Below are 9,983 nucleotides of genomic sequence, written 5' to 3' on the forward strand. Positions count from 1 at the left end.
ACATTTCTGTGCTGAGGCAAAAGTCATTTAAAATAGGCTAGCCGAGGAGACAGACGTTGGCCTCCACTCTAGCCAAGATGCTCTTAATCACTAGAAAATCAATACAAAGCACAAGTCAATTATTGAGAGCCATTGTGGGTGGGTGAGGGCTTGACGGCGCCATGAGATGCATAAGTTTTCCCTATCCAGACCACCTCTCAAATCATATGACCTTTATTGGATTTGGTCAAGGGAGATGTATTTATTTTGTTTTTGACATGAATAATTTACTCTGCCCATTCCCACACGTCGTCATACGCTTGGCCACAGGGGGAGAGAGCAGCCGCATGTTGTAACACAGTTGTCAGGAAAAAGCGACGACGGAATGGAAATGAATTCTCAGCCCCGCGGGTTTAGGGGTGATAGCGTTACAGCGTCAAACATTTTTGCATGACCACTTTGCATGCTGTCAATCTCAGAGCAAAATAAAAATGATCCATCACAAACAATACTTTTGAATGCATCGGTCACCAGAAAATGTGTTGTGCAATCTTGCACACCGAAACAAGAATCTTTGGAAGATGATTGCGAAGAGTTCAAGTAATTGGAAATGGCTGCTGACACATCCCTGATATAAAATATGTCCTCCATTTTACTTCAAGAAGTGATTAATCAGGAACTGGTTTACAACCAGCAGAAGCAATGTTGATTGAGTGGAAACTTGTTTGCTGTGCTGTCAAAAGAAGGAAGGTCAGGAAGTCCTTCAACCAGGCTCAGACTCCTCCAGGATTAGCATTATTCGACTCGATACAACACTGAGATTACTATAGGAGTTCAGAAAATATCAATAAATGTTGAAATTTGCCAAAAAGTCCATGAATTATCCTGTAGGGGTGTCAGTTCATGCATGGGAACAATTTTCAAACATGGCATTGAAAATGATGAAAATGATCTCTTTATGTTTTTGAGTTGAATACCACAGTATACTTTTCAAAAAAAAAAAAAAAACAAAGTAGGAACCCACTCACACCTTGTTCCCATCCATTTTTGTTCCCGCCAGTGATATCCTACCTCTCATAATGGAGCACCTCCCAGGCCCTAATGAGGCTCCGCGGCCACACACACCATATCAAATTAACCAGCTGCACCATCCTATTACCCCCCCCCCCCTCCACCCCTCCATGAAACCCACAGCAGCCAGCCCCCAAGTAGAACCATCGCTTCACCTCACCGCACCGGCAAGCCCATTCCATGATTGATCAAATGGAATTGAAGCAATGACCGTATGGAGCCAGAGAGAGAGAGAGAGAGACAGAGACAGAGACAGAGACAGAGACAGAGAGAGAGAGAGAGAGAGAGAGAGAGAGAGAGAGAGACAGAGAGAGAGAGAGAGAGAGAGAGAGAGAGAGAGAGAGAGAGAGAGAGAAGGAGAGAGAGGGACAGAAGGAGAAAGAGAGCGAGACAGAGCCAGCCATGAGAACCAAACGAAAACTGTGCACAGTTTTTCCCGCGATTTGCCTTTACGCAGAGTAATTATTCTCTTGATGGAATAAGTAATGAAGGGAAAAGGTCGCATGGAGCTGCTGTCAAGAGTCTTATATTCGCCGGCGATGAAGCTGCCAAACATTTGGAACAGAAGAATATGCATGAATAGGTCACCTGCCGACAGAGATAATTGAAGCGATCGCATCAGAAATACAATACGAAATGATTATGATTGAAAAGCTCATGATCATTCTTGCCAGGTTCGTTGAGGTCTGAAGCGGTCCATGCTTGCAAATTTGCTTGGTAGGGGTCCAAACTTCAATATTTGAAGTGAATGTCGCAAAAAGCAAAATGTAGAGATAGAGTTCATCATTTGATGCCCACTAAAATGGCATTTGGAGTTGAACTCAAGTTTGGAGGATGCTATACAATAAAAGCCTCAGACAGTTCAAAGAAAAAGTTTATGGCATACATCTTAACCGGTGGTGACACTAAAAACAAGTAAAAACAGAAAGAGTATAAAGAATTAACAAATAATAAAATACACAGATATATCTAGCTTGCCATGCTATCGATGAAAATGTTTCTTCAGCCGTCATCTGTACTTCTTGAAGTACAGATGACGGCTGAAGAAATCTTTTCATCGATGGACCACTCCTGTACAACTGAGAGCTTACACAGACGTCTTGCCATGCTATGTTTGAAAAGTACCAAGTTATCTGACAATGTTTGCCAAGGTCCATCGTATTGTGCTACTCTGCAACCCCTCCCCCGACCCTCCAGACGTCAATTTTTCTCAAAACAGTCAGAACTTAAAGGACAACCGACATCACTTTTTGTTTCCTAACTGACATCAGAAAAACGTTTTATAGCATCTAAAATACCCAAAACACGCAATATGATATTTTTAGTCAAATGCAAAACACCAATAAAAATGACTTAAAGTGTCCAAAAACTACTTCAAATTGAAACCGGAAGTTTCAGAGGGTCCTGCCCCCTTGTTCGTGGTGTCACGCCAAGACGTCTTGCCTTGCTGGAGAATCAAAACAATGGCTTCAGTTTCGATGCTTTATGAATATGATTCAAATAGTTATGAAGAGGAAAGCATACATGTTGATTGATTTGAATTGATTAAATAATTTATTCCGGTCATTTAAATGCATCTGGAGAGAAATGTAGTTACAAACTCTTTAGTACTCACAGTACCCAAAAAAGGCAGAAGAGGGCGACAAAGCTCCGTGTGAATTGTCTCCTGGGACGTTTTGTAAGCGAACATCAAATACACTGTAGAAGTCTTGCCGCATCTACACACGATTCACCATCGCACTATTTATGTGTTTTCCTTCTAATTTCGCCATCAACACGGATCAACACGACGTTTTCAGACCAAACAAAGTACCGCAAAATGCATTGAGGTGATGCAAGGTATGTCCTTTCTCAATGAGGGGTGTTCCTTCAGTGACGTAGGGTGAGGACTCGTCACCAACTCAAAAACAAGACTTCCGGAATATTCAGCGCAAGTCGTAAAATATAGCTATAAGCGGTGGAATCTTTGTAAAATACGCTCAGTAGAAGTCATTTGAAGCAATTTTACAAATTATGGACACAACTTGTCCGGAGACGTTGGTTGTCTTTTAAGGGCATTCAATTTCCCCACTCTTTATTGTTTTGACAATAGATTGCTTAGTCGGGTATGCATGACAGATTATTGCCCGGTGAATGGCATCCTCCAGCGTAACTGCTTCTTGACACTTACTCCACTTGCTCTGATAGGGTCGTAATCTGGTGCCGGTTTTCTAATTAATCTGCTGCCTTAAAAACAAGTGAGACTCCAATTTACACTGGTGCAGATACAACAAATCAATTAGAGGGTGTACGTGTCGTGCATAAAGAGGAAAGGGTAACTGTGGGAATCAAACTGTAATAATATGGGCCGAATTGCCCGAGGAGGACACATTACGGCACGTGTCTTGAGGAAGTGAAGGTCATCCATGGGTAAATGTCACAAATAAATTGGCTCCTGGAGAGAGCGACGGGTTGTTTTATAAGACAACAATGCCTCCTGTAAGGAGCTTAGCGCATAGTCTATGGAAGTGAAAGCAGGATTCTCAGGCGGCTGCCTCCGGGGTAGAATGATGGAAAGTGTGCGTGCACTGAGGGAAACAGGCAGTCGAAAAGAACGGAAGTCAATCTTCGAAATGAGGCAGGGAGGCAAAAGAAAAATGTCTGATGAGGATTCAATGAAAACAAAATCAAGCGGAAAAAAGTTCAACTGGAGGCAGTTGAGACGGACAATGCGGAGCTCTGTTACACAAAGAATTGAAGTTTCATTTTCCACAGAACCGAAAGATGAAAGCTGTTGCTTTGTTTTGTGTTCTTTTCCAAATACGGCAGCAGAGCATCACAAGTTGGATAATTGGCAGCTCATTAGGAGCGCAAATTTCAGTGTTTGGGACGAAATTGAGTAATTGTGTATCCAAACATGACATATGAATTAAAGGGAACTCAGCCACTTTGTTTTGAAATTGCCTTTTTTAGATGATCAGAAGCAGGTAACCTCAGCAAAAGGGCGAAACAAAATTAGGAAGCTTTATTGTCTATGCCAGCTAATGCTAAATTAAAAAGGAGGTGCGGTTGTTGCGTCACACAAGTGTATGATTTTGAAGTGCGCCTTTCAACACTTTCATGTCTTTCAATTCCTTGATCTCCTTGATGTGCGTATCACCCTGACGCATAGCACACGCTTGCAAATTGTATAAAAGAAGCTGTCGCGGGACAGAGAGATTGGGCGAACCACGGGGCAGAATCATCTCGGACTCACAGACCCAAAGAGACTTGCACGGACCCGCTCAGGCGCCCGGCTCGCGCCGGGCGTCGGACGGACATCACGGCACGACTTGCTCAACTCCACGCCACGATCAAGCTCTGCGCGTCACCTGCCTGGGAGATCTGACAACGAACCTACTTACAAATAAAGAGAACCATCAAACTCTTTATTGGCGAGCCAGCCAGGGGCATTTTTTCCCTCCTCCTCAGCTCAATCAACTCTCCAAATGGAAACACCCAGATTTCCCAGCCGCCCGTGAACCCGGCATCTTCACAGCAAGACCCCTCAAGCCGAGCTCCCGATGGACCGCCACCACCCGTGGGCGCCCCGACCCCACCGTGAAACCTGCCGCACCCTGATGGCCGACATCGTCCAATTCGCCTGGCGACTCTGCAACTAGCTGCATCGTATATGTCCACGATCGCACATCGTCGGACATCGCTTATGTCCACGATCGGACATCATATATGTCCACGATCGGACATCGTCGGACATCGCTTATGTCCACGATCGGACTTCGGGAAGACGCTTCATGGCCGACACGGCCGCCGATGTCAGCGTTCTTCCTCAGCGTCCTGCAGAGCGCCATGGCAGCGCGATCATCGACACCGTCGCCGATGACCGGCCTGTCCGAGCCCGGCAGCATGGCCAACCCCACGCACCTTCGTCCTCACAATCCCTCATCGATTCTCCGACTTGACCGATCCCAGCCGAACAACTCACGGTGAGAAGACCTTCCGGCATCGACTCGACGGCCGCGAGGAAAGTTTCCATCGATCGACTCAAACTGGCAGTCGTAGGGCACTCTTTGCCGTGCTCCCGTACAACGACTTCAGGCACCACGAAACCTCCTCGGAAACCACCCCACCGACGCCTGCCATGCCCGGTGACCGTCATCTTGCCTGGCCTCACCATGTCGCAGAATGACTTTTGTTTTTATTTCTTTTTCCTTCATCGTTTTCACCGACTTCGGATCCAGGAGGGGAGCCCTGTTGCGTCACATGAGTGTATGATTTTGAAGTGCGCCTTTCAACACTTTCATGTCTTTCAATTCCTTGATCTCCTTGATGTGCGTATCACCCTGACGCATAGCACACGCTTGCAAATTGTATAAAAGAAGCTGTCGCAGGACAGAGAGATTGGGCGAACCACGGGGCAGACTCAACTCGGACTCACGCCCGGCTCATGCCGGGCGTCGGACGGACATCACGGCACGACTTGCTCGACTCCACGCCACGATCAAGCTCTGCGCGTCACCTGCCTGGGAGATCTGACAACGAACCTACTTACAAATAAAGAGAAACATCAAACTCTTTACGGTATGGTCATTGTGGTCATTGCGGTATGGTCATTGCAGTATTGCGGAGGTGCGGTACGGTCATTTTGGAAGTACAGTAAAGTCTCGTCATATCGATATTCTCGGGAGTCCGAAAAAAATATCGATATAACCGGGACTATCGATATATCCGACCCTGCGCGCATGTAATTTTCTCCTTGCGTTCATAGAAATAGTATTGTAATAAGCGGTACTATCGATCCATCCATGCATCCATTTTTTTCCTATAGCGTTTATCCGCTGAAGCCTTTTCTAGTTGACTTTGGACAAAAAGACAAACGACAACCTGAATTAATGACAATCGAACAGAGGGAACATATTGAAACAGACAAGCATTCGCACAGTCTTTGAATGGGAATCAAAAGTGCACTGTACAATGTCAGACGAGTTAATTACGACATCTCTGGAAAAACTCCTGACTTCAATCCGAATCTGACGGCTGGGCGATTGTAAATCATTTACGCTATTTCATTGAAGAATTCACTCTACAAAGGAGGATGCGAAGACATATTCAATCTTGCTTTGATGAACATGATTTTTTAAAGCAGTGAGAAACACATCTGTCACATACAGTAGTTGTCAGCGTCTCAGCAGCTGAATGGACAGAGCTGCTGACCGTGTTTAACTTCATCACTTTGCTGTCAAATATCATATAACCTACGCACAAAGAAGTACTCTAGCAGCAAGACAGAGAGGAAGCTTGCATCCTCGCCAGCACATTCCTCCTGGCCTCCAATATCCTACTATGCTAGGTAGTGCCAATCCAACGATGGATGAAGGGATGGATGGATGGAATGACTGAGCTCCGTATCTCACAGTTGGGTGGCTGAAGAGGAGGAACGAGTGGGGGGGGAGATTGTGTAGCCACATTGGCACGGGTCACGGTGGGTCTGAAGTCATTCATTTTAAAAGGAGAGATTAACGACCCCATTACATTCTACCCTGTCGAGGGATGTAGCGGTTTGGCATTGGATGTAGCAGGCATTGATACGTGCTTCGCAAGATAGAGGTTTACACAGCTGCCACTCTCACACATACACACATTCCTGCGGGTCATTGGATATGTCAAGTATCCATTCGCCTTCGAGTGCCCGCAAGTCGGAGCTTGCGTCGTGCCGTCGCAGGCTGCTACTTGACTCGAGTTTGGCTGTTGAGCGTGAATTAGCAGCAGAGAAGCAGATGGCTGGCACGGATCACATAGTGAACGTGTGGGTGTGCGACGAGTGCGCAAGTCTGCGCTAAAAGTCAAGCGAGGGCATCAGGCGTGTTGACAGTAGGCCGTGCCAAAGCTCTCTTTCAGCGTGAGGGTGTCCAAGTGCAAGTCTTACAAGCTACAGCTGCTGGGGTACACGACAGCAACAGATGCAAATTCACAAGTGGGACGCCACAAAACCACGATTCGGTATGTATGTTGGTTTTAAAGGGAGGCGTACAATGGGCTTGTGAGACAACAAAATTATCACAACAATGTTTTTTCTTTCTGTGCGAGCGAGACACACGATGTCCTGGAGAAGTTTAAAAATGTAACCCAATGTCTTAACTAAGTCAGACTACATTGGTGCCCTATTTGAGTACTGAGTATGCTACTTTATGAGTACTCATTATGCTATCACGGCTTGCCATTATGATGAAAATGGCTCTTTGAATCTTGAACAGTTCAAAAACAGAAATTATAACTTTGTCTTGAATATTGTGTGACATTTTAACATCCTACTGCTTCAACACTTTTGCCACACAGCTCAATCTCACAAGTGCTGCGTCCATTTCAGTATGTGGTGTCTCAATCTGAACACCAGAAGACACTAGGAGTCCATACACAGGGAAGAGATAAAAAGCAAATACCCGCCGAAGAACAGAGTCTGGTAGATATACAAACAGCAATACATAGGCCAAGAAAAACTGAGTAACGACTACGCAACTGAGTAAAAACTACGCAACTGGATCACAACTGGATTAATGAATAAATAGAAGGCTTGTAATACTCTGCACCTTTTTGTCTTCTTAACCTCTGCTGTCAAAGAGGATAGTCTGAAGCAAAAGCACAGCATTTGTCAAAACCAACATTGAATCTACAGTCTCGTCTGAAAGCTACTGCACTTGAATCATTAATCCGCCACCTTGATATTCCACATAGTGGCGGCACAGAAACTAAAAGAAATATTGCAGAGAAACAAATTTGCGAAGTGGGGTTTTTAATGTCTCAAAATAGAAATCTCAGCCAAACGCGAATTAAGAAGCCTGTGATACCTGCGTTTTGTGTTGAACAGCTTCTAAGCGTTTCTGCAGTAACTAAAGATAGTCTGCTGACAGTGAGATTGGATGAAGATCTCAAGGCAGTAAAAGGGGATTTAGTTTTTTTAAACAGTATCCTTGTGTCTGAATATCCACTTGACACCTGATTTAATTTGAAATTAATCAGTTTTTAGTGAGCAACTATGCTCCTTATGCTGTTGGACAATAGAAGATGCACCTACCATGACCATGTCGACCGGAATATGAAGGGTAAAGACAATCAAAAATGAATCAAACGATACTTGTCAGGGGGGCAGATTTTATACTTTATGAATGTGTCACAAGGATACAATACAAAGCGCAAATACATTCCCATCTCATCAGATTGACAAATTCAGAATGCCCACTGAACTCTCTGTGACATAAGTGGGCAGCAAAGCCGCAACCCTAATGATTTTGGCATCATATTTATATGTAAAGAGAATAATAAAATATGTGGATAAAGTTCAAAATGCCCCAAGACATTCCTGACTCGACGTTATTCCCGGCATTGGATTTGTGAGGCCAACAGCAGCCTCGGTTACATCATTTTCATGAGTAACGGAAACTGCTAACTCCATGGCGAACAATGACTCGACCTCCTGGCATTAGATGCTCTGCATCACCGGGAGTGTTCCTGTTGAACACTTCCAAGCATCTTACACACGAACATGAGTCAACCATTGTGGAAAACATTAACATTTTCCCCGACTCCTTGGACGATAACCTGCCACATGAGGACAAACCAATATTGACACAGTTTGAATGACTAAAATAATTCAAACCACTGGCATTACTTGCATTGGACACATTAGGAGGACAACAGTTCTCACACTCTATACTGAAGCAGAAGTACGTATAGATTCGCTATTTATGGAGGCTGGAAAAAGTATTTGACAAAGTAAAAATGAAGTCGACAGTACAGGTATCTATTTCAATTGCTATGGAATTTAAAAAATAGATAAAATTACGTATGGCTTTACTTAAATACAGTAATAAAGAACATAATTACTTCCGAACACTCAACCAGAAAAATGTGTGTCTTCAGTCTGAGGCTTTCAGTGCTGGCAACGGTGGCAACGGGAATTGCAGTGGACCGCAGAGCTAATTCACGTGAGCAGTTTGGTTTGCAAAACCGGACTGCGATGCAACTGTGAGAAAATTCAGGAATTTTTTGGGGGGCTGTGTCTAAGTAAGTGAGTGAATATGAAGGGTGGGTGTGTGGGTGCGTGTATGTTCATTGAGAAATGCCCTGACGCAACGTTAACCAAGAGTACTCGCGCCGCCCCATGTGCTTGTCAGCACAAGTCTCAACAGCGTCAACAATGTCATTGGGATTGGACCATATATAAGCAGAATCGCATAACTCTACCAGGGTGAAACAACCTACATATGGACATGCCCTTTACTTAGGCATGTCCACAGAGGTTACACGCCACCTAATTATTTAAAAAGACCTATGACACTGTATGAAATGCTCGGGCGCTCACAGTTGATATGCTAACAAGTTGAAAAGAGTACACTAAGGCCGATTGAAAATGATTTTACACCGTACCCTTTGCTATTTCAAAAAGTTAATGAGACTGGATAAAAATGCTAGCAGCTGGTATGCTAACCTATGCGGAAGCAAATTTCTGCAAACGGCTTTGCGCGACGATGTTTCTTAAACCAATGGTGATGAAACCCAACCTCCGTAGCGACGGTAATAACAAACCAAAAGAGGCCTCTCTTCCGGCATCTCCACCTGTGATTAGTTTGTTGCTGTGGTATTCTAGGAATGAACAGAATGACAGCTGAATGTGGATGTGTGTTACTACTACTGAACGCAACAGTGTGTGTGTGTGTGTGTGTGTGTGTGTGTGTGTGTGTGTGTGTGTGTGTGTGTGTGTGTGTGTGTGTGTGTGTGTGTGTGTGTGTGTGTGTGTGTGTGTGTGTGTGTGTGTGTGTGTGTGTGTGTGTGTGTGTGTGTGTGTGTGAGTGTGTGTGCTTGTGTCTGTGTGCGCGCAAAAAATAGCAACCTGAGTACATAAGCAATGCATCTTATTACACCGCAGAGTTATTATATATATTTCAGTTTAGACTTGA

General features: G+C 44.5%; 1 protein-coding gene across 5 annotated transcripts in view; it reads right to left on the reverse strand.

Moving 5' to 3' along the window:
• The window catches only part of shf (Src homology 2 domain containing F), a 94,221-nt gene that overhangs the window by 57,198 nt on the left and 27,040 nt on the right, over positions 1-9,983 (reverse strand). The gene's annotated exons all lie outside the window — the stretch shown is intronic.

Source organism: Hippocampus bargibanti, linkage group LG03 (genome assembly GCF_051943395.1).
Source record: "Hippocampus bargibanti isolate YZ-2025 linkage group LG03, ASM5194339v1, whole genome shotgun sequence".
Taxonomy (NCBI): domain Eukaryota; kingdom Metazoa; phylum Chordata; class Actinopteri; order Syngnathiformes; family Syngnathidae; genus Hippocampus; species Hippocampus bargibanti.